This window comes from Phoca vitulina, unplaced genomic scaffold (assembly GCF_004348235.1).
Source record: "Phoca vitulina isolate PV1807 unplaced genomic scaffold, GSC_HSeal_1.0 scaffold2, whole genome shotgun sequence".
Classification (NCBI taxonomy): Eukaryota; Metazoa; Chordata; class Mammalia; order Carnivora; family Phocidae; genus Phoca; species Phoca vitulina.
Window position 1 is genome coordinate 34,827,814 of NW_022589705.1, and position 22,895 is coordinate 34,850,708.

At 37.7% G+C, this 22,895-nt stretch overlaps 1 protein-coding gene across 30 annotated transcripts in view; it reads right to left on the reverse strand.

Annotated features, from left to right (window-relative positions):
* ADGRL2 (adhesion G protein-coupled receptor L2) overlaps positions 1-22,895 on the reverse strand; it is a 609,188-nt gene that overhangs the window by 582,371 nt on the left and 3,922 nt on the right. The window contains exon 2 of one of the 30 annotated variants that reach the window (XM_032425025.1): positions 8,825-8,883. The exons of the other annotated variants lie outside the window; for them this stretch is intronic. The gene's annotated coding sequence lies outside the window, so the exon portion shown is untranslated. The remainder of the gene's footprint in view (positions 1-8,824; positions 8,884-22,895) is intronic. 30 annotated transcript variants of the gene reach the window in all.

Below are 22,895 nucleotides of genomic sequence, written 5' to 3' on the forward strand. Positions count from 1 at the left end.
CTCAAATGTGGCTTTGGCTACTTTGTTACATTGGTTTCTCTACCTGTCATTCCTTGTTGAGCAGGTCTTGCTCTAAGCAACTCTCTGACCTCATCTGCTAACACGTGTCCTCCCTTGATCACTGAGCACCAGACGTGGATCTTCTTTCTGTTCTCCAAGTGCTCTTTCTGTTGCTGCTTTTCTGAATGGGATGTTCTTTCCTGAGATCTTCCTGTGTTTGCTCCTCCTTGTCACTGAGATCTCAGCTCAAGGCCACCTCATCACCTGAGTGAGGTCCCTCACTCCACCCTCATCACTGTCCCTCACATTACCTCAAAAACACTGTCCTCTAAGCACTTACTATTCAATGTTAACTGGCTTATTTATTTGTTTCCTTGTTTACTGAATGTCTCTGCTACTTACAATGTTTGTAATGGCCAAAGTATTGTTGACAGTCCCATAGAATCACAGTAAGCATTTGTTACATGAATGAAAGGATGGTGGATGAATGAGTGCTGGAAGCCCACATCATTTCCAGATCTATCTGCCTGCATTCTTGACCATATTCCTGGCCAACATACCTCACGCCACAGTGATTTTTGCAAGCCATTGTGGTTAAGGAAGATGTTAAGTCCAGCATTTAGCCACCTTCCGCAAGAGATTTTTTTTTTTTAAGATTTTATTTATTCATCTGAGAGAGAGAATGGGAGACAGAGAGCATGAGAGGGGAAAGGTCAGAGGGAGAAGCAGACCCACCGCTGAGCAGGGAGCCCGATGTGGGACTCGATCCCGGGACTCCAGGATCATGACCTGAGCCGAAGGCAGTTGCTTAACCAATTGAGCCACCCAGGCGCCCCTCTGCAAGAGATTCTTGAGGGAAGTAGAGACCTTACTTAATCTCCATAGCTATATTAAATTTCTATATTGGGAGAGGTGCTGTGCTAGGTGCTGCCCAAAGCAGGAAATTTAACTAATATTTATTTGGTACCAAATGTATGCCAAACCTAGATTATGTTTTCATCTACTCAAAGAAAAAAATATATTCCATATGGCCCCTATGCTCTGCTCTAGGAAGTGTCAAACATGTCAAAGAGAATCATTTTTATGGAAATTGAGGGAAGTATGTCACAATGGGTAGGAAGCTCTATAGTATTAAAGAGTATGGATTATGGAGTCAAGGCTACATGGGGTCAAAGACGAGATATGTTACAGAAGACCCTATGAGGAAAGTCTCCTATGATGTGCAATTCACAGATGGGGCAAGGAAGGCTTAGTGAAATGAGGTAACTTGCTCCGTAGGATAGGTGATGAATGACAAAGTTGAGACAAGGGCACAGGCTGATTGTAGAGCTATGTATCTAATCATTCTGCTCTAACCTTGAAATGCCTAAAGATGCCATTCAAGTTGAAAATATTGAGAAACTTCTATCCACACTTATATTACTCAAATGGGGCTCTTGGACATAAAGTAGACAGGAAAGATTCCTGATAGATTTCAGAGTCAAAATGTACCAAGGGTATGGACTATCACAGAACATTCTCCTGTCTCTCACTTTCCATTAGGATTGAGAATGACATCTTTTTGCAGGGGAGGGGGCTGACATGGGGAACACTTAGCTCTGGAAGGCTAAGAAGGTACGAGAGGCGTCTGGGGTAAAGGCCGCTAAAAGCCTCGGTCCTCTGGTTTGATGCTGGCTTAGGCTCTGAGAAGGAAGCAGTAAAGGGCTCCCTGGTATTTCTCCACTTTTTCAGCCTACCTTCTCTAAGTAAGAGAGCAGGTTCATGATAGGAGCCTCAGTTGGCAATAAAAAATATGCATGTAGGTTATTTCTCTTTGAGTCCTCTATGTAGCCGATAGATGTTAAACAAAACCCTAACATAATAAATGCTGCTCAATAATTTGTTCCGATATCCTCCCTTTACAACATCCTAAACAATGTCTATAAGGGCTAGAGAAGTTTCTTGATGTGCCCAAAACTATACAACTGGATGATGGTAGAGTTCGTTTTAGAAACTGGTTTCTTAATTCTCAGTCCACTGTTCTTTCTAGTGTTGGACTCTAAGGTCACTTCGTTGTGAAATATTACAATCTCATGATGGTTCATTTGTCTCTGAGGAGAAAAAACAAAACAGAACTAGAGACAAACATACAGTTTTATAAAATGAAACAACAAAAACAAGAACTTCTGACCTCAGTGTTTTCAAATTTCATGTGTAAGTCCACCTCCGTCCCTCTTTTTTTTTTTTTTTTTTTTTTAAAGTAGGCTCCACGCCTAGGGTGGAGTCCAATGCACAGCTTGAACTCAGGACCCTGAGATCAAGACCTGGGCTGATATCAAGAGTCAGACACTTAACCGACTGAGCCACCCAGGCACTCCTCCCTCCCTCTTCTTTTTTTTTTTTTCCCTCCTCCCTCTTTTTAAAGCAAACTTTCTTGCTTTAATGTTTTACTAGAGAAAATAAGGCAAAGGCACTTATGTTTCAGGTTTTTGGTTTGATTGCCTATGAAGCATTATTGCTATGCATTTAAATATGTATTTCCTCAGAGGAGTCTGACATTTTGGCTACATTTCAAGCTTGTATAAGTTTCAAAGGCCATGTAACCAACAGGAAATGGCAAATAAAAATATTTACCTGAGATTAAATTGTATTTTCATGAGGAAATTTAATGTTTTTTAAACTTTTGGAATAAAAATAGCACTAAATCTGATGAATATAAATCAATTTGGCCCCATTAGGTACTTATCCAGCTTGACTGGCATATGAAAAACTATGAAAACTCTGTAAAGATTCTTAGGTTTTTTCCCCTAATCTCTGCAAAAATCTTTCCTTTACTGTCAAATATACCAATAATTAAATGGGACACTCCAGAATTTAGGGCAAAAAGTGTGTTATCTATCAGGAAAAATAGGGGTACCTGGATGGCTCAGTCAGCTAAGTCCCTGTCTTTGGCTCAGGTCATGATCCCAGGGTCCTGGGATCGAGTCCCGAGTCAGGCTCCCTGCTCCGAGGGGAGCCTGCTTCTCCCTCGGCTGCTCCTCCTGCTTGTGCTCTCTCTGTCTGTCAAATAAATAAATAAAATCTTAAAAAAAAAAGGAAAAGGAAGTGAAGTTGTAAGAGGAATTACTCTAGAACCTTGAATGTAAATATTTGTTTTGACTTCTCCCATGATAGTTCTGAAGGTAAAATCTACATTGTGATTTTGCACTTAAATGAAAGGTGTGGAGTTGGACAATTTTTTTTTTTTTCCATTTGAGCTGGAAAGCTGCTACCATGACATCTATAGCAGTAAGCACCCTTGTGACTTGCAGAATCCATTTGTCACATTGAACTATCCAGTGTGACCCGGGCCCATGGAAAGTATGCGTGCATGTGGGTGTAACAGGGATTTCACTTGTACTCAGGTCACCAGCTACAACTTATCTGGCATAGTGACTTACCTACTCTTGTTTGTGTGTATATTTTCTAAAATTAACTGGCCAGTTTAATTTATGTTCCAATCTGATGTCCAATCATTCAGTGAACTTACCCTGGTTAAAATGCTGTCATATAATCTTCAGGGAAGTGATATTAGGTTTTTCATCATAATGCATACTAAACACTCACAGTTTCAACTTTTTTTTTACATTTAGTAAATGTCAATAAATCTATAGCAAGTAAAAGGGCACTGCTAACATGGCAGCTATTTGATTTCTATACTTTGTCAAATATATGTACCTCTTAATTCAATAATCCTTAAAGGCAATCCTCATTGTGGTTTCCCATTCATGATATCTGACCTTTCCTTAATGTCAAACATCATTTTCCACTAGCAAGGGAATAAAGTATATTATTTATATAAAGCTAATAATTATTTGGGGAAAATAAATATAACATAGAGGTAATAATCGTGAAAAAGATGAGCACTTATTCACTGCTCTATTATGCCTGTGACTTGATATATTATTGTCTATATTTGTATTGCCGGGTACCGTGGTCCCAATATAAAGAAAAAATAACATACCCACAAAGGGTCAAAATTTACCTAATCATTATTTCAGAGCCAAACTAGTAACATGAATTAATTCCCAAACCATCCATTTTGCTTGCAAATGTAAAAATCTCTCTGTAACTTATTTATTGTCATTAGTGTTCTTGCCTATTTCTTATTATTCAGGGCAGTCCCCTACTACTTGATTTTTTAAAAAGGAATTAAATGAGAAATGAATATGAGGAAGTTAAGAGATCTAAATTTCAAAAATCTTCCCCTTTTCAGTTGATGTTTTGGTTTGATGTCGATATAAGGTAAAATACTCATTATCATCAAATATTTATTGAGAGCTTACAATTTACCAGCATTGTGCCAGGCATTATGGGACATGCAAATAAGTTTAAGACATGGTTCCGGCATTCATGAAATGTAGGATTCAGCCATGTATGTACTTACCAACCAAATTAATCTATGTCGTTAAACTTTAAAATGTTACCAATAACAGTTGTTAACATGTGTTCTTAAAACATCCTTTGGGCAACCCTTACATGTTTTCTCAGATGCACACAGCAAGTAGTAATAAATGCAGATCTTACACACTTTTTTTTTCACTTCTACATGGTGCAGATGTCAGCCTCCAAACGTGTGAAACCGTTCTTTCCAGGACACGATTCGAATATATTTATTGTTGACTCATACATCTGTTGGCAGCAGGGAGTGGTGATGATCAGGTACACCACGTGTTCACAGCTGTGTGTACTTCAGTGGTAATGTCACGGTATAAGAGGAAAGATCCACTAATTTGACTGCATTTCAAAGATATCCCGGTTTAAAATAATATTTGACCTAAGAACATCCAAGCCCTCCAGATAATTAACCCCAGCATTCTTTGTCTCTGATCAGATAAGATATCGTAGATATTTTTGGATTAAATTTAGATAAATTAGAGTTGTATTCTTTGTACGGTCTTCAGCTGTGGAATATTCTCCAAAGAAGTGTGCAAACACGTTAACATAAAAAAGTGTAACCTCTTTTTTTAATCGGCTATCAGCTACAGATGTCATAGACCAGGCTGCGGGTGATACGTGCTTCATTCAGTGGCATTGATGCTTTTAGAAATCTGTTTGAATTAATCCCTATTGGGTCAGCATTTGAGATTATCTTCTGACCCTCTTTTTCTGTAAAACATCAGCATATTTCAGAGAGTTTTGGTCGTCTTCATCATAGTGATGGCCAGGAAAATCCATATTTTAATACCCTTTAATCTTGCGATGCTCTAGTTTATTAGCTTATGGCAAATACCAACTAGAAACTAAAAAGCTTCTTGGATGACCAAAAACATTGCCATTTATACATGAGCAATTTAATCAAAATGAAATTCTTTTTTCTATTTCACCTTAACTCAAAATAAAAACTAATCATCGAAAATGTGAAAAGCCACAGAAGGACATCTGCACTAGCAGAGTTGTCAGATGACAGTCTGTGAAGTTTATAATTTCTAGAGCAATATAATCATGTGCTGGTAACTATCATATTTGAGGTGAAACAGAATAAAAACATGTATAATGTAAAACCAACAATTTTTCTCTCTGATTCTCTTAAGCTGTGAAAATAACCATAGGTGCCTATCACCTCCAAGTTTCACAAGTGAAAAATAAATTGACACCTAAAAAAAGAGTTGGTGGTTGGAACGGGTTTGATAAATCAAAGTATTTTATTTTTTTTTTTTTTTTTTTTTTTTTTTTTTAAAGATTTTATTTATTTTTTGACAGAGAGAGACATAGCGAGAGCAGGAACACAAGCAGGGGGAGTGGGAGAGGGAGAAGCAGGCCTCCGCAGAGCAGGGAGCCCGATGCGGGACTCGATCCCAGGACCCTGGGACCATGACCTGAGCCGAAGGCAGACGCCCAACGACTGAGCCACCCAGGCGCCCCAAATCAAAGTATTTTAAAGTTGCAGTTTAAATTTGGAACATTTAATTCTAAAATACAACGCTAGTCAAGCAGGCAGATGAAGGTAAAGGATCTTAGCTAGCAGAATCTCCATCTGGATTTTGGAAAAATAGTTTGCATTAGATTTGGGATTACAGGTCCCCAAATAAGCCACCTTGAAAGCATGTTTAAAGGAGCAAATTTCAGGACAGTATGGAAGAAACTATTACCTGCCCATCTTATACATATCCCCTTTCTCTTCTTAAGGAAGAGAATCCCTATATTGTTGGGAAGAGCAAAGTGTATGTCTACAAAACTATCTTTCAGCCTCTTTTCAAAATAGGGGTGGAAAATGAGATATAAATATGACTCTTTGGGTATGTAGTGGTGGTGGTATTTTGAGAAAAATGCAATAGTATGATCTGGCAGGCCATTTTCCCCTTGCCCTCTCTGGTGTTTGGAAAAAGAATGCAATGGCTAGAGCGTTAGTGCTATCTTGCAAACAGGAGAGAAACTTAAAGAAAGCCAATATGCAGGGTGGCGGAGCAGAAAGACAACAGGACCATGGGTGACTCGTAACTGTGGAACCACCATACTATTCATGGGCAGACTAACTCCAGACTCCTTTGCATGAAAAAAATATTAGGTGGTTTCAGCCGCTATTAATTCGGTTTTACATGATAATAACTAGACCCAGTCCTAATATAGGTTGATAGATCCTCTATAGATCATGTAAAATGTCATTTACTAGCAAATAAGGAAGGAAATAAAAACCTTATTTAAATAGTCCAGGTAAAGGGCAGACTATAAAATGATAATTAAGTACATCTGTACCCTTTGATGTTTTGAGTCAATGCAGTGTCAAATAGCACTTTTTTTCTGTGTGTGCAAAGAAGGGGACGGTGGCTAGCGATAGCTTATTGTTGAGTTGGGTAGCTATAGATATTGAAATGGAAGTGATCTTTATCCCTGGCAGTTAGCCATGTTCAAGTATTGAAATATTGTTCTCTCCATGTTATCCGAGTGGAAAGATAAGATGTTTACCTTGACTAATTACTAAATTATATTTTTATGGTGTGCCTAACCAGTATGGTTTCAATATTATGAATTCACCTTATAGTAAGTTTTCCAAGATAGTATACAAATTTATTACATAGAAACTATAATTCAGGAAACTAGACATTATGAGGGTAAAGACAGAAAAAAGGAAACATAATTAAGCTTCCAATCTAGTACTAAGACCTAATTTTTATTTTATTTTATTTTTTTTAGGGACGGGAAGTTGGCCTGAGTTTTGTGTTTACAAACATCTAAGATTTAAGATTAAATCAGGTTTCATTTTCAGGGGACAACAAAATTTGATGTTGCCTTTATGCTTTAATGATAGAGTTCTTCTGGCATCGATGAAGATCTTAACATTTGACTTTCTCAGAAGTCTTCCTTTCAATGAAAATATAAATCCACTCTTCTTTGGATTAAGATTATAGCCACCCAACATGAAGCCATCGAGTGTGTGGTCGGCAGGGAGTCTTCCCCTTCAAGGTTTACTGAGAAGAAATGCTAGTGCCAAGTCTCTTTTGAAAAAGAAAAGGTTTGAAAGCTGTGATATCCCATAAATGCTCTTTACTTTCAATGAAAGATAGTAAGCTTGTTCTCTGGGACACAACTTTATAAAAACCTTTTTTGTTTTTTGTAGAGCGTGTAGATGTTTCAAAAAAGTGATTTTAGCCACCATGGTGCAGGGTCAAATGGGGGCCATCAAACTCCTTCCCTGGGTTATTCAAATCTAACACTGAGCAAGATAATAGCTCAGGAAGCAACTAATGAGCCTTGTCCACAGTACTGAGATGGTGTATCAGGATGACCCATACATTTTAAACAGTCTTTGTATTGATTCACAACTCTTTCAAAGTTTAAAATCGGGCTGCGTTGTATACAAGAGCAAAGTCATAGAACAATGATCGTTTAACATACAGAGGGCATGACATTTGATTATATCTAAGCTTCTTCAAATGCCAAGAAGAATCTGGTGAAAGATATTTGATATTGACTTTTAAAATGTCCACATAGATAAAATTAATAAATCTTATTAAAGTTTATTTTAGAGATATTGATTTTAAAGTAGAAATGCACCCACAAAGAAAGTCCTATGATAAAGGCTAATGTGTAAATTCCTTTAAAACCCGTCGTTACTGTAATTATATGGAGCATTTTACAAGCAACTAGGGACTTCTTTGGATAGATGACTGAAATTTAATCAGTTTCTGGCACAGGCTGCCTTTCTTTCCCACCTCAGATTTCTAAAGCACTATTTCTAGGGCAGACCTGCTCAGATAGTGAACCTTTATTATCACATTTGATCTGTCTTTGAGCACTTTCCAAAAGAAAGGCTTCCACAGATCTCCTAGAAGATAAAGCAATGGGATGATTTTTCTCAATAGACATGTTCTTCCTCCAGCCCCATTCCATTCTCAGCAAACTTAATTCAGCTCTACAGTCTGGATTTTATAATCACAAGGCGTATTATGTATGAAATGCATAAAACATCGATGTGCTAATGTCAGCACTGGAGACTCTCAGATGAAGAAATAGGCATATCCCTTTGTACTCCGGGGCATAGGTGTTTGCCCTGAACCTCTTCAAAAAAAAACCAAAAAAACAACTCATTTCATTTCTCAGCATTTTGGGTTTTATTTGTATTAAGTGGCCTAGTCCTGCCAGTCTGCTGAAGGGAAATCTGGATTTGATAATAGTTTTTTAGGCAAGGAGGAACTGGAAGAATGATCACAAATGATAAATGTGAAAATTAAGCTACCTCTAGAGTTTATGTTTTACAAGTATGAAATCACTCAGTTTATCTCCCAGATGATTTAAACATATCTGATTATTTCTGATGGTTCAAGATGTAATGGTCTGAAAGTCTAAGTAGAATTCTTAGACTTACCTTTATTAAAACCTGAGGATCTGAAGATATAAGTGCCTGGATTGATGAATATATTTCTGCTGTGGAGGAAAATAACAGCCCTGAGTCACTGCTTGTTCACATCTTCATTAATGTGCTTAATATATTTCTGTCCTTAGAACAAATTAATATGTTTTTTTAACTTCTTTTATATTGTAGTTCGCTTAAACTTAGATTCTTCGAACATAGCTGGATTGCAGTGTGACATCTGAGTTCTAGAGATCAATTGATAGTTGTTAAAGATCATGAAGAATGGCCCATTAAAACAGTTAGTATATGACAAATAACAACGTTTGTGTTTAGTGTGGAAATTTATCAACTAGACAGAGCACTTATTCCTGAGAACCGAACGAAAGTCTACTTGAACCAACTTATTAATCAGTCAGTGCCCTAGTCTTAACGGACTGTCTTATTAAAGAGCTCTAGATATATTAAAATTGAACTCTAATGTGATAGGTACTATCCCTGAACCACAATCACAAAGCACACAATTATTACTAAAGGCTAAAGTCTATGAAAAAGAAAAATAAGCCTTTTTTTTCCCCCCTGAGGACTGGGGTGCTTTGCCTCAAATCTCTCGCTCTGATTAGGTACAGTGTCTATCATGAGATGTTGGCTACGTGGCCAATTCTTTCTCTCATTCTCCACTTAACGCAGGATCACATACCAAGTTACTATGACAAACCTAAAGATAGAGTGATTTGTCCACCTGCATGTATTTATACAGACCACACTGCAGAATGGTCTTAAATTTACAAAGCTTTTTCAGGGGGGAAAAATGAAGCAGTACCAATGGAAAAAAAGAAAAGACTGTTCAGACTGGCAAGTGGCATTAATTCTCAGTGAGATGCTCCAGTCCTAGAAGAAATCATCATAGCTTCTCATTCCCTGGGGAGTCTGTGAGGGTAGATGCCCTTAAGAGCTGTGAGTCCTGGGGTTGAGTACTCCTGACAGCTGGGTTGGATATCATCTCAAATGACAATGTCAGTCAGAAGGTATTGATTGTCTGGGAATGCTAGGTGGAAAAGGATGCTTGAGGCTAAGTTTAAGTACAGCAAGAAAGCAAGCCATAATAAATTAGTGGCATTTGCATGAGGAGAATTTTAGGGTCATAACAGAAGAGAAGTCTCCAATTCTAACCTATGCAGTCCATTTCTGGCATGGTGCTGACCTTAGCTTACCCAAGAGGGAAAGTTAAGCACACACTTCCATAAACAGCCACTAGTTTCTCTACGTAATCAATAATCCTTCTGGTAGAAAGGTGCCAGGTACATGCCCAGTAGCAATCAGCAATTAAATGGTTTACTGAATACCAGCAGTGACCTAAGTGAGAATCTTCTTTGTTTTCTTCTCAAGGTTTTATTTATTTATTTATTTATTTATTTTTAAAAATTTTATTTATTTATTTCAGAGTTGGGGGGGAGAGAGCGTGAGCGGGGGAGGGAGGGGGTAGAGGGGGAGGAATCTCAAACAGACTCTGCACTGAGTGAGGAGCCCTATATGGGGCTCCATCTCAATGACCCTGAGATCAAGACCTGAGCTGAAACCAAGAGTTGGCGGCTTAACAGACTGAGCCACCTAGGCACCCCTCTTCTCAAGGTTTTAAAATATGATTCCTGGAATTAAACACAATATTACTGAAAGAGACCCAAGTCCTTTGATCTCTGCCAGTAGACCTACTGTGAGGGGAAACTTACCCCCTTCCAAGCCAGTCTTCATTTTTTTTGGATGGTTTAGTTCTTAAAAATCATTCTTTCGTGGACTGCGTTGAACCTGACCTTCTTGTAAATTTGACATTGTGGTTGTGGATCTGTTTTTTTGAAGAAGACAAAGTAATTCTGCTCTCTCTTCTGCCTGACAATTCACCAGATATTCACCCAAATAATAGAAAACTTCATAGTTTTTGTTGTTTTTAAGATATTTATTTATTTATTTATTTATTTATTTATTTATTTATTTGAGAGAGAGTGCCAGTGAGGGGTGGGGGCAGCAGAGGGAGATGGAGAGAGAATCTCAAGCAGACTCTCCACTGAGCATGGAGCCCCCTGGGGGGCTCAGTCTCATGACGGTGATGAGATCATGACCTGAGCCGAAATCAAGAGTCAGATACTTGTCTGACTGAGCCACCCAGGAGCCCCTGTTGTTGTTTAAACAACTGATCCTGCTTCTCAAACTTACTGTGGCCAAGCCAAGGCATTTGAACTTCTGCTTTAAAGTTTCTTCACTTCTCAGTAATTATCTCCTTACATATATCAGAAAATAGGGGTCTTGCTCAGTACCATATTTTGTTCTCTGCACCTACATTCAATCCATCATCAGATACGCTTGATACTACCCCCAAAATGTGTTTGAATCTGTGTTATTCAATCTTCTTTTCCAGTGTAGGTCAAATGAGGCTTCTCTCTTGCCTCTTCTACCACAATTGCCTCTGAAGTAGATCCTTCACCACCTTTAGCCCTTTTCCCATACATTATCCAAACAAAGCCAGAGTGATTTTTGTGAAAGGCAAATCTCCTTACCTTCCTCTGTGCTTAAATGCCTCCACAGCTACTCCTGGCATTTAGAATAGAAGACATAATGTTGTAGCCTCCAAAGGGCTACAACAATCTAGCCCTTGTTTCTTCTCACACCATTTTTCCTTATTCATTAATATGCTCTAATCACCCTCTCCTCTTTCCATTCCTCAATTTTGCTAAGCTTTTTTCCTCCTTAGGGGCTCTGATTATGAGACTTTGCATAGCCATTATCACTGCTTGGAACGAAGCCTGCCCTCCCTCCTTCCCCACCTTTATTTATTTGATTTAAGTGTCACTTTTTCAGAGAGCCTTCCTTGACATTATGCTCCATCCCAATTAGATCAGTTTATTTTTTCATTGTAGTTTTTCTTTTCTTTTCTTATCGCTATTTGTTATTTAATGTTCATTTGTGTGATTATTTAAAGTCTTGTCGCCTCTTCTTGACTTTAAAGTCCATTAACTAAGGGATAAAAGATCAGTTTCTTATTTTCTCTGTTTACCTCACACTTAAGCACAGTGTTTGTAACAAGGTGTCAATAAATATTTGTTGAAAGATATCTATATCAATTATTTCTTACATTTCCCTTAGTCTTCTCTTTTGTAGACCAAACATCTTGGTTCCTTTGCTATTTCTCACATGACAGTTTTTAAACTCCTTTCCAACTTGGACACATTTTTTTGACACATTGTGTTTTCCAATTTTTTCCTTTAAATATGGAGGACTAATTGCAGTATGTTAGATGTGATCTAATAATTAGAGAATTTAATGGGACTATTCTTTCCAATGTCCTTCTTACAATGTCTATTAATTTAGCCTAAGGTGGTGGTATGCTGTTTTAGCATACCATCTCACCATTGGTGCATATTAAGCTTACGATTAACTAAAACCCATAAATCTTTTTCTCCCTAACTAAGGTTCCTAGCTAGAGAGCTTCATTTTAAATTGTGCATTTGATGTTTTTAACTGATGTTCAGAATTATCATTTATCTTACACTAAGTTACACTTATTGCTTGTTGTCACATAGAGTACTGATTATCCTTTTCAGGTTGGTCTCATGTGTAATCTGGATAAATGTATTTTCTTTGTTCACATTCAGTGTAACAAAGGCAAGGGCCAAAGATAAAGCTCTGTGTTTTAGCCCATTCTTAGCCCCAGGTAGGGGTCAAGGATCCCAGTATTTGATTTATTATATATATATTAGCTTATACAAATCAAATGTTTATATAAATAAAAATACATTAAATTATATATGTAATTTATGTACATAAAATTATGTAATGTGTATCATGGATATATGTAATAGAATTCATATAAATTTAATAGACTTATTTTAAGTTTTTAAAAAATTTTAGCATTTGCTTTTTAAAATACATTGATAAGATGGTAGTAGTTCATCCAAATATATAGTCAAAAGCATTTTCTTTCTTTAAGTTTTGAAATAAGTGTTATGTCTCCATTATTTTAAAATTAATTAAAAACAAAAAAAGTTGCTAAAGTCTAATCATAACTGCATCCTATGAAGAAGTTCAGCTATATATGTTAATATAAAGATTCAAAGAATAATTCCAAGAAAAATTTGACCAAGAAGGCCTAGAAGACAAAATGGTACATGGGTCTTATTTTCCTCTTTAATTACTGCCTTATTCCAAGAAATAAAATTAATGAATGCAATACAAACTCAGGATCATTGGACTCATGATTATCTTAGGCTCTACAGAATCATTCCCTAGAAACGCTCATTATTCCAGTTCCATTTATTTATTTATTTATTTTAAAGATTTTATTTATTTATTTGACAGAGAGAGACACAGCGAGAGAGGGAACACAAGCAGGGGGAGTGGGAGAGGGAGAAGCAGGCTTCCCGCGGAGCAGGGAGCCCGATGCGGGGCTCGATCCCAGGACCCTGGGATCATGACCTGAGCTGAGGCAGATGCTTAACGACTGAGCCACCCAGGCGCCCATTCCAGTTCCATTTAAACGCATCTGCTGAGCTCCACCTCTATGATCAGCCTCCTAGAAATGCTATTCTCAAGACACTTTGGCCTGCTGGGATCAGAGGAGGAGAAATCGATGGAATTCTCCTGGTTTGATGGAAAACTTACATATTTCACAGCCTCTCTTAACTATGATGCACCTCATTTAAAAAAAGGGGGGGGTGCCTGAGTGGCTCAGTTGGTTAAGCGACTGCCTTCGGCTCAGGTCATGATCCTGGAGTCCCAGGATCGAGTCCCGCATTGGGCTCCCTGCTCAGCGGGAAGTCTGCTTCTCCCTCTGACCCTCCCCCCTTCTCTCATGCTCTCTCTCTCCCTCTATCATTCTGTCTCTCAAATAAGTAAATAAAATCTTAAAAACAAAGCAAAACAAATCTGGTTTTGCATTTACAATTATGTTGTTCTGGTGAGCCATGTCAAGACATGGAGATGGAGAACAAAATGCCATTGGGTTTACTAGAGAAGTGTAAGTCTGAAACTTGCTCTTAAAAATTCTTTCAAACTTGCAAACATCTTAAAATTGATGGGGGATAAAATGAATGTTCCATGCAACAGAAGGATGGAAGTAAGAGAAAGCAGACAGACAGCATCAGAGAATGAATGCAGTTGGATATCATGACTGCAGTAAGAAGAACATTAAAAGTATTTCTTCTGTAATTTTTTTCTAATATAAATCCAATTTTAAGTTATAGAAGTGTTGTTAGGTATATTTCCCAGATTATAAAAGAAAGCCTGGATTTGTAGGGCCCTACCACTGCTATTATTACCAGATGGTCACTTCTGTAACTACTACTATGTTAGAAATAGACATCATTTATTGCACTAACTTATTGTGTCTAGGGGCACCTACCAATTCTTTCTTTCATATCATTTCATTTATCTATACAACAACCACATGAGGTATTAGTAGATGTCAGCATTATTCCCATTTTACAGATGAACGTGAGGTTTAGGGAGTTAAACAACTTGCTTAAGGTCTTAAGCTTCTACACGGCAGAGCCAGAAAGGGAACACAAATCTTTCTGGATCTGAAGCTGTGCTCTTGATCTCTAAGCTCTAGGGAAGTAAATTTTTTATTTATCCAAATTAGCTACTTACGCTGACATTTATTAATCAGAGACTTGCCAGATTTTGACTTCACTCTTTCTCTTTGTGGAATGATAAAAGGGCACGGTATTGCCAAATGCAGAGTTATCAATATTACTTTCGAAAGATGTGAAGGTAGTTCTGGGTTCTCACTGGTTAATAATAATAGTAAATTAACCAAACACTTAATATTCAATCGTACAGATGTAGCTTTATAATTCGATACTGTTATTGACCATATTCACGACCCAAAACACAGAGATCAAGAAAACATAGAACAGAGAGAAGTGACTGAAAGGCATCCATGTTCTTTAGAGGTGGACAGTGCTCTTCCCTACTTTATTGCAAGTATAATATTTGGCATATTAAGCATAAACAGTCATTAGAGCTTGGAAAGTTTACTAATGTGACGTAGAAGTATGCTTCATTTACATATGTGTATATATATGATAATATAGTGGAGTGCCTTCATTAAAATGTATACCTTATTGAAAAAACATATATATACATGCAATTATGCCATGTTTCACACATACATGATTGTGCTTTAAAACACATCCAGCTATATAGATATAAGTAAATATGCAGGCAGGACCCCCTACTTACAAATGGTTGTGCTTCAAATATTTTTTAAGTTATCCTTTTAGCCAGCAACTACAATTTATATGTTTAATCCACAATACCTGAGGTAGTACCTTAAGTGCTATTTAAGCTAAACCCAAACACCCTGTACAGTATGGTTTCTAGAGATAAGCTTGATTTCATTCAACACCAAGTCTTAATAAGACAGTTATGTCCCACAAACCATGCTAGATGTTAGCAATAAAAAGTACAATTTTCAGGAAATTTATGGTCTAGGATGGGATACAGAAAAGCATCAATCAAGTTTAGAGGGATATAGTGGTGTGATTACACAAAGGTGTATAATCATAATCAGATGACAAACCAGCAGAGCTATTCAGAATGCAGTGATAACTGCCCTGAGGGTTCTGAGGGATGAAGAGAAGTTAGCCAGATGCAGGTCAGGATGATGGAACACTGGGCTATGGGAAAAGAGATGCTGTAGAGTTGAGATACATAATGAAGAAATCTCCCTCTTTCTTACAAGGGAGGGTTTTTCATCCTCAGAGCTATTGACATTTTGGGCAGGATAATCCTTTGTTTGGAAGGCTCTCCCATGTACTTAGCAGCACGCCTGACCTCTGCCAGCTAGATGTTAGTAATACCAACACCCACCTCTCCCCACCAACCCCAACAAAAAAATGAGAATTCCTTCTGTAAGCAAAAAGAGAGATAGCTATCTTTGGGCACTAGATTAACTTGCTAACTCCACATAGACAAAAAAAAGGGTGGGGGGGCAAATTGTATTTACATTCTCCTGATTTGCTCTCTAGATGCCCTAAATTGGGGTGGGTGAGAGATAGTTACGTGGTTTTCTACTTACTATTCAACAACTTGGGACCCAGTATTTACAATTTAGGGATTGACTATTTCCGGGTATGAGTGTAGGTATATACACACACATACACCACAGAGACAGAAATCAGAATATTTCTGATTTGGCCATGATATTTAGTGACTATCTAGCTTTCATTCTTATATCTTATCAGAAACAAACAAACAAACAAACAACACAACTTCATAAACTTACCAGAATACATTATATGTCTTCTGGCAAAAATAAGAGTTGAATCAACCTTACAAATACCATGATATTGCATGAATTACAAGAGTCTCCTTAAAGGGGGAACATCTGTGTAGTGAAGTTTGATTACACTCCTCTTTAAAGAAAGAACAAGCCATGAAAATGATAAAATATGATTGGCTTAAAACACAATATATCCAACTTTAATCATTTTCTAAATCCAAAGATATTTTTAGATGAAAGCAAAGGAGGTCATTTCCAAATCATTTTGTGAAACTTAAGCCTACCCAGAGGAAAGGTAATTTTGTTTGATCCTGAACATCAAGTGAATTTGTTCACCAAACCATTTATTCCAAAAGGTAATTAAAATAATGTAAAATTGATCCAATATATGTTTAACAAAATTAACTAATTATAATCTGCTTAAGCCATTTAACCTTTATAGTTCCTATAAAAATGTTTGATTTTCTTTGGAAAAATAAACAATGTGCTTTAAAAAGGTGGTGCCTTCTTGTCTATCTTTCTTCTCTTTTCTCCTTTTCTTTCTTTCTTTCTTTCTTTCTTTCTTTCTTTCTTTCTTTCTTTCTTTCTTTCTTTCTTTTTTTTGATGATCTGTTAAGGTGCCAATATAGCAAACAGAGTAGACAAATAATTCAGCGGGAGAAATAAGATTTCCCCTTAAGTCAAGAGCACATGCAAAAAGGAAAAGAAATATTTTAAGATGAGCAAGTCAGACTCTTTCCTTTTTGGTAGTAAGTTTGGTTACATGAAGCATTGGTGTAACACCTGAGTACTTATGTCAAACTTCCAAATATATATGAAAAGTCTATCAATTTTTCCCCTTCAGGTATGCAGATTGATGTATGGCCCAAACAATGATATCCCGCAACTTAGCATTTGTTTGTTTCCAACTGCTTTTCATTTATTCAAGTCATTGTCAAACTACCTTAGAAAAGTTCAACCAGTTGACAAAGCCTGACTGCCACTGGCTGTACTTATTTTATACATATCCCTTCTAATCACAGACAGAAACACCGAGTAGATGTCAAAATTTGGAAGGGTTTATAGGGGCTTTTCAGTGTCTGTGAGAAGTAGAAAGTAGTTATGTAAGGGAAGAAATGTGTTGTGACATCTCCATCTTTTCAAAAGAGTGGAGGCACAAGGAACTACCTCGGGGGGAAAAATGGTAGAAGTAACCATAGGTCCTCAGGGACTTCCTAATCCACATCTGTCTATTATTAATTCATTATAATTTAATACTTTATTTTGGAGATAAAATTGCCATTCATGTCACTCCTAAAACCAAGTGACATTATAAAAGACACCTAATGGTAAGAGTAGTAACAGAAGGAACTGTCACTGCAACACAGAGAGAAACAAGTTAGACAGTGGGGAAAAAAAAAATCTGAATGTTTTTGATCACAGTGAAGCAAGTCACCCATTATCCTGAGGCTAATTTGTTGACTCATGATTTCCACTTATCCAATGATACTGAATCACATGAACAAACCTCTACATCTAATCAGATTTTTTTTATTGAATTGTGACCTTTAATCCACCTTCTTCTTGATTATGAATGACAGTGACCTTTATCTAATTTAAAGCAGACACTCTGATGCAAAAATATGCAAACTACACATGTAAATTCTGAATCAAACTGAAGATGTGCATAATCTACTGGGGAGAAATTATTTCAGAAGACATTTATATTAAGGCCGAATGAGGTATTTGAGAGTAAGTGAATTAGTCAGCATACGAATGATTGGTCCGAAGAGTTGCAAAGACCAAATGCTGTTTATATTTTCTCAGCTTCTATTTAGAAAACTAAAATGTCAATATACATATCAATTTTTATTATTCTATTCAGCATTTTTATGGCATTCAGGAAGTAATCCCAATGTAATAAAGTCAGAAAAAATTATTTTTCAGAGGGGTTGGCACACTGTGCCTGACTATTCAAGCCATTTTCATTTCAATTCATTTTCTGCTGCACAAAAACCTGGGGGAATTGAGCCATAGCACGTGCGGCCTGTCGCCTTCCTATCCTGTTTTATCTCCTTAAAGAAAAACTCGGTGGCCAATCACAGCTGGCCGGCAGTGGTATCTCTAGGATATATTTAGAAGCCAATACCTCAAGGAAAAAGTTACAAGAATCAAAGAAGCACGTTTGCATTGAGAATCGGATCCACACCCTCTACCAGACCGACCTTCCTTGATTCCCCTTCTTTGCACCGGCTCTTTCCTTTTTCTGGGGATTAATGCAGATGGTTCTGAGCTGCCATTATGGAGGGCAAACCCTGCCCTGGGCAAAAATGAAAATGCAGGCTAATCCTGTAACCCACTCTCCCCCCTCTCGAACTTGTCAACTTAGTTTTCTACCTGTACAAAAATGCCCAAATGTAAGCATATCACGTATGCCTAAAACACATGATCCGCACGTCTGTATTTTATTACTTAGGGCCACATGTATATGGGTTTATATATGACCAAGATTATGCCACAGCAGGAGGCCACTGACAGCATTTTGCTGTCAGATGCCACCAAACCGTACCTGGAAGGAGAATGTACTTTCCCGAGTAACACCAGGGGGTTGTCAGATTGCTGTATCTCAAATAAACAGATTTACCCTGACAGATAATCAGCATTTTGCACTGCCTAATACATGTTTATCTTCCACTATTGACATAATTACACTAAAAGTGCACTTAATATCATCTTTCATAGGAAATTAAACAGGTTTTAATGATATACTTATAATGGATTGGGGACAGAGTTGAGGGAGAGAAATATCGATACTAGATGTTTTGGGAGAACACATACATGAAGCAATGATGAGGGGATCAATGAACATCGGGAAAAATCAATGACAGCCTGTGTTTAAGGAATTCATTTACATAGTTTCCAAAGAAATCAGAAAAATCCTACAAAGCTGTGAAATGCCCTCCTGATTCTCTCATGTCCCTGATGCTTCTTGCTTTCTGATGTGGGCCCTGTGCTCATCTTGCACACAGAAGAAGCTAAAAATAAGAGTCCTCTTAGGAGGGATTTTAGGTTTGGCTAATTCATGGTCAATCCTTCCAAAAGTTCTCAATCTGGTTTTTGAGCGTGGGTACTGGAAACTCATAGTGGTCTGCACAGAACCTACTCAGAAGGAATTCGGCAAACTTTGCAGCCCGAGCCCATTACCTGAGTGCCTGGGAGCACTCACCCGCAGGCCGTTTCAAAACGCTGTGAAAATTAACACATGCTGGGCATTAGGCATCAGGCCTTAAGGATATATTCAGTCGGGACCTGAGAAGCAGAGGTAGGTGAAAATAGTAATTCCAATTCAAATTATAAATATAACCCCCAGCACGAGAAGCATCTTTCTTGAAACATTTGCTCTTCGTGGCTATGATCGGCCTCACTGCCCTCTGAGAAGACCTGAGAATTTTAAGTATCACTATCTTTAGATACTAGTTTAGTAACAGGATCAGTGTTTTGTTGTCCCACGAATCTCTTTTCTTTTCCTAGCTACAAATTAAAATTAAGCCATTAAACATCAAAATACTTGTGTCTGTGAGAGGGGTCCAGGGTCATGTAAATGTGATTTCGGACAGAAAACAAAGTGAATGTGAGGAAGTATTGTGGAACGTCTTTCATAAGCTCAGCATTGTTTGGGGGCCTATAGCAGATATTTAATTTTTTACTAGATAACTGAGAAGTGCATATTTTTATTTCTAGTTTACAGACGAGGAAGCTGTAACTCAGAGAAATGAAGCGCTATTGTCAAAAGCTGGGATTCCAACCCAGGTCTGTCGGGCTGAAGCTAGTGTTCTTTCTGTTTCATTATGCTTCCTCTATAAATTCAGTTCACGTGATTTTAAATGCCTTTGATTGTTGTTTTCCAAGAAGGATGTTGATTTAAACCATGGTCCTCTATTTCTTTCATTAATCAGAAATATGCATCTACAGTCTCCTGCAGGCTGCTCTGTCCCTCACTGAAGCCAAAGGATTCCCGGTAACCAGGATGCAATGGCTTTTCATTTGCTCAGCGGAAGGATCTCACAAATAGTCTTTACCATCTCCATGGCTAAGAGCGGAAAGATGAAATGACTGAGCGCTGAGACCACCAAATGCCCCTAACAGGAGGCCAGAGAACCCCAGTGAGGAGGGGCGGCCATGTGGTTAGAGATCACAGCGAATCTTCTGAGGAACTGGGAGATTTTTTGTTTCCCTGGGTTTGGGGACTCAGAAGGATGGGAGACCTTGCTTTTGCCCCAGGTTGGTGACCCCCGAACTGCTTCTCCTGTTTCTCTTCTACCAGCACTGGTTCCTGAATCCTATGACTAACTCCACGCACCCCAGCCTTTTTCCAGGAGCACGCTGGCTGATGGTCACACCTTTGAAGCTGCCCACTCCTCGGACAGGGCTCCATCTCCACGCTGCTTAGGTGTTGATGTCTGCCTGAGGAAGACGGGGCTTGCCAAATTCTTTTTAGAATTTGATTTATGGTTGTAAGCTCCCTGTGTGGGATCTCTTGTTGGATTGACTATTTTAGAGTTTGCTTTAAAAGCCATCTTATATCTTCTTTGCTTTCATCCTTAGGACCCCAACCCCGTTTCGTATATCCATTCCTAGGGAGCCAAATCTTGAGGCCAAAGAATAATTTCTCTTTGAGATTAATTACAATTTCTCTTCCACTTATTGTGTATGGAGATTTAATGATAGGAATTAAAAAGCTGTAAAGTGTGGTTCATAAGAAATGCCAAGGTCTGCATTCTTTAAAACTTTCTAAACCCTTCCCTCCTCATCCCTCAAGACATGTCTCTCTTCCCCATTTCTCTACCATCTTCTGCCTTATTTCTTTCTTTTTTGTCCTCTTCCTGCTCTCACCTTCCACCTTAGTTCTCCCACCAGTCACCTGCACCTTTAAGTTCCAAAATGAGAAATCATATACATATAGAGAGAACACATATATGTAATATATATCATATATCTATATCTATGTATATGCTATATAGATATATAGATATAATTTTATCTACTGGAATAATCTCCTTTCCTATTGCTATTTTCTTAAAATTGAGCATGAGTAAACTATCATATGCTATCAGAGCATGGGTCCAGTGTCTGGAATCTAGCTAGGTCTTAAGAAATGTTTTGAATGGATGGATGTTCCTCACTTTGCCCTTGAAACAAATTTAAAAAATATATATATATATGTACATATATATATAACCTTAGTGCTAACTAGATTTTTAAAAAATTCCATCAATCATTCAAATATTAATCAAGACTGATCTCTGGCCTTCACACTGAGCCAAGTTCTGTGAAGGACACAGAATAAGTATGATTTTTACCCTTAAGTAGTTTACAAGCTACTGGGGATACAAGACTATGACCCATAAAACAACCAGGGAAATAGGAGAAAAGGACACAGTTAGAGGCTGAATTCTGTAATGTAAACTGGAGGCGCAGTGAACAGACAGGGAAGAGGTCACAGTGACTGTGGGAAGGGCACTTAACTAATATTTCTGGAAGAGGATTGATAGGAAAGTAACATATATAACAACAGCTGGAAACAGAATTTCCAATCCTGGTGTAAGACTTTGTACAAGTGTTGGCTTTGCTTTCCAAACTGTAGAGCTTACTAGACAGTGAAGTTTTGTTTTTTGTTTATTTTTTATTTATTTATTTTTTGAGCTCGGATGTATTGCTAACTGTCCAGTCAGTGCTAATACATTTGAGAATTAATTTATCTGAATATTTTTTGCTCATATCACATGCTTTCCACAATGAGAAAAATCTTTTGATTTTACTTTTAATTTCAGGAAATTGACATCTTTTTGGATAAGAAATTCAATTCTGCAGCTGAAGAATTTAGCAACCAGGGACGGAGTCTTCACATGGTTTTAGGTCAGTTTTAACTTCCTTGACTGCTTATATCAATACACAGCTCGTAACCACCATGCCCTGATCTGTTCCCGCCCCCTCCTTTTCTTTCAAAATAGGAATATCCACCAAGTAATGGAGAAATCAAATCTGAAAGGAATGTCTCACAGGCTAAGAAACTCACTCAGCAAGAGATGATGGAAGAGTAAGCTCAAATTTAAATTAATTCCCAACCTTTCCTGTACCAATGGTCGATGTCTAACTTAGCTAATCCGGGCAAAACTGATATATTAAAATACCTTTAAAGCTAGGTTCTCAGGCTTTCTGCCTGCAGCAGATAGGGGTTCTGGATATATAGGGCAGTCCATCTGCCTGATACTTCAAATAAGATCTAAAAAGAATGCTGGTATCACAGGATGGCATCAAAATTATTTTTCATTTGTTACTCGAGAAATGTGTAGCTTGCTCAATTGCTACTGACCCACGTTCCCCACATTTCTGTCTCTTGATTATGTGTTGGTGTTGTTCAGATTTTTGTTTACATTACATATTGGATATTTCAGAGGTCAAACGAACACAGTCTTTGAATCAGATTCCTCTGAGTTACATGTATAATAGTTCATCTTCTCACACTGCGTAGAAAAACACTGGGAGACAGTTCAAGCTATCCCAAATAAACAGACAGAAGTAAAGCTGCAAATGCTTCCCTGTATGGACCTGTCCTTGCTCATTTCTCCTTGAGGACATAACACCTTCTAATGCAAGGACAGATAACTGTTTCAGTGTAGAGTCCGACCATTTAAAGATGAATTTTCACTCCATTTGTTTTCTTTATCTGCTTTTCTAATGTGTTGGTATATTTCAACTTGGGAAATTTTCATTCAGATGTACCCAACAGAAAGAGAGGCTTTTCCTCTACCCAGGAGATTTTGAAGGGTG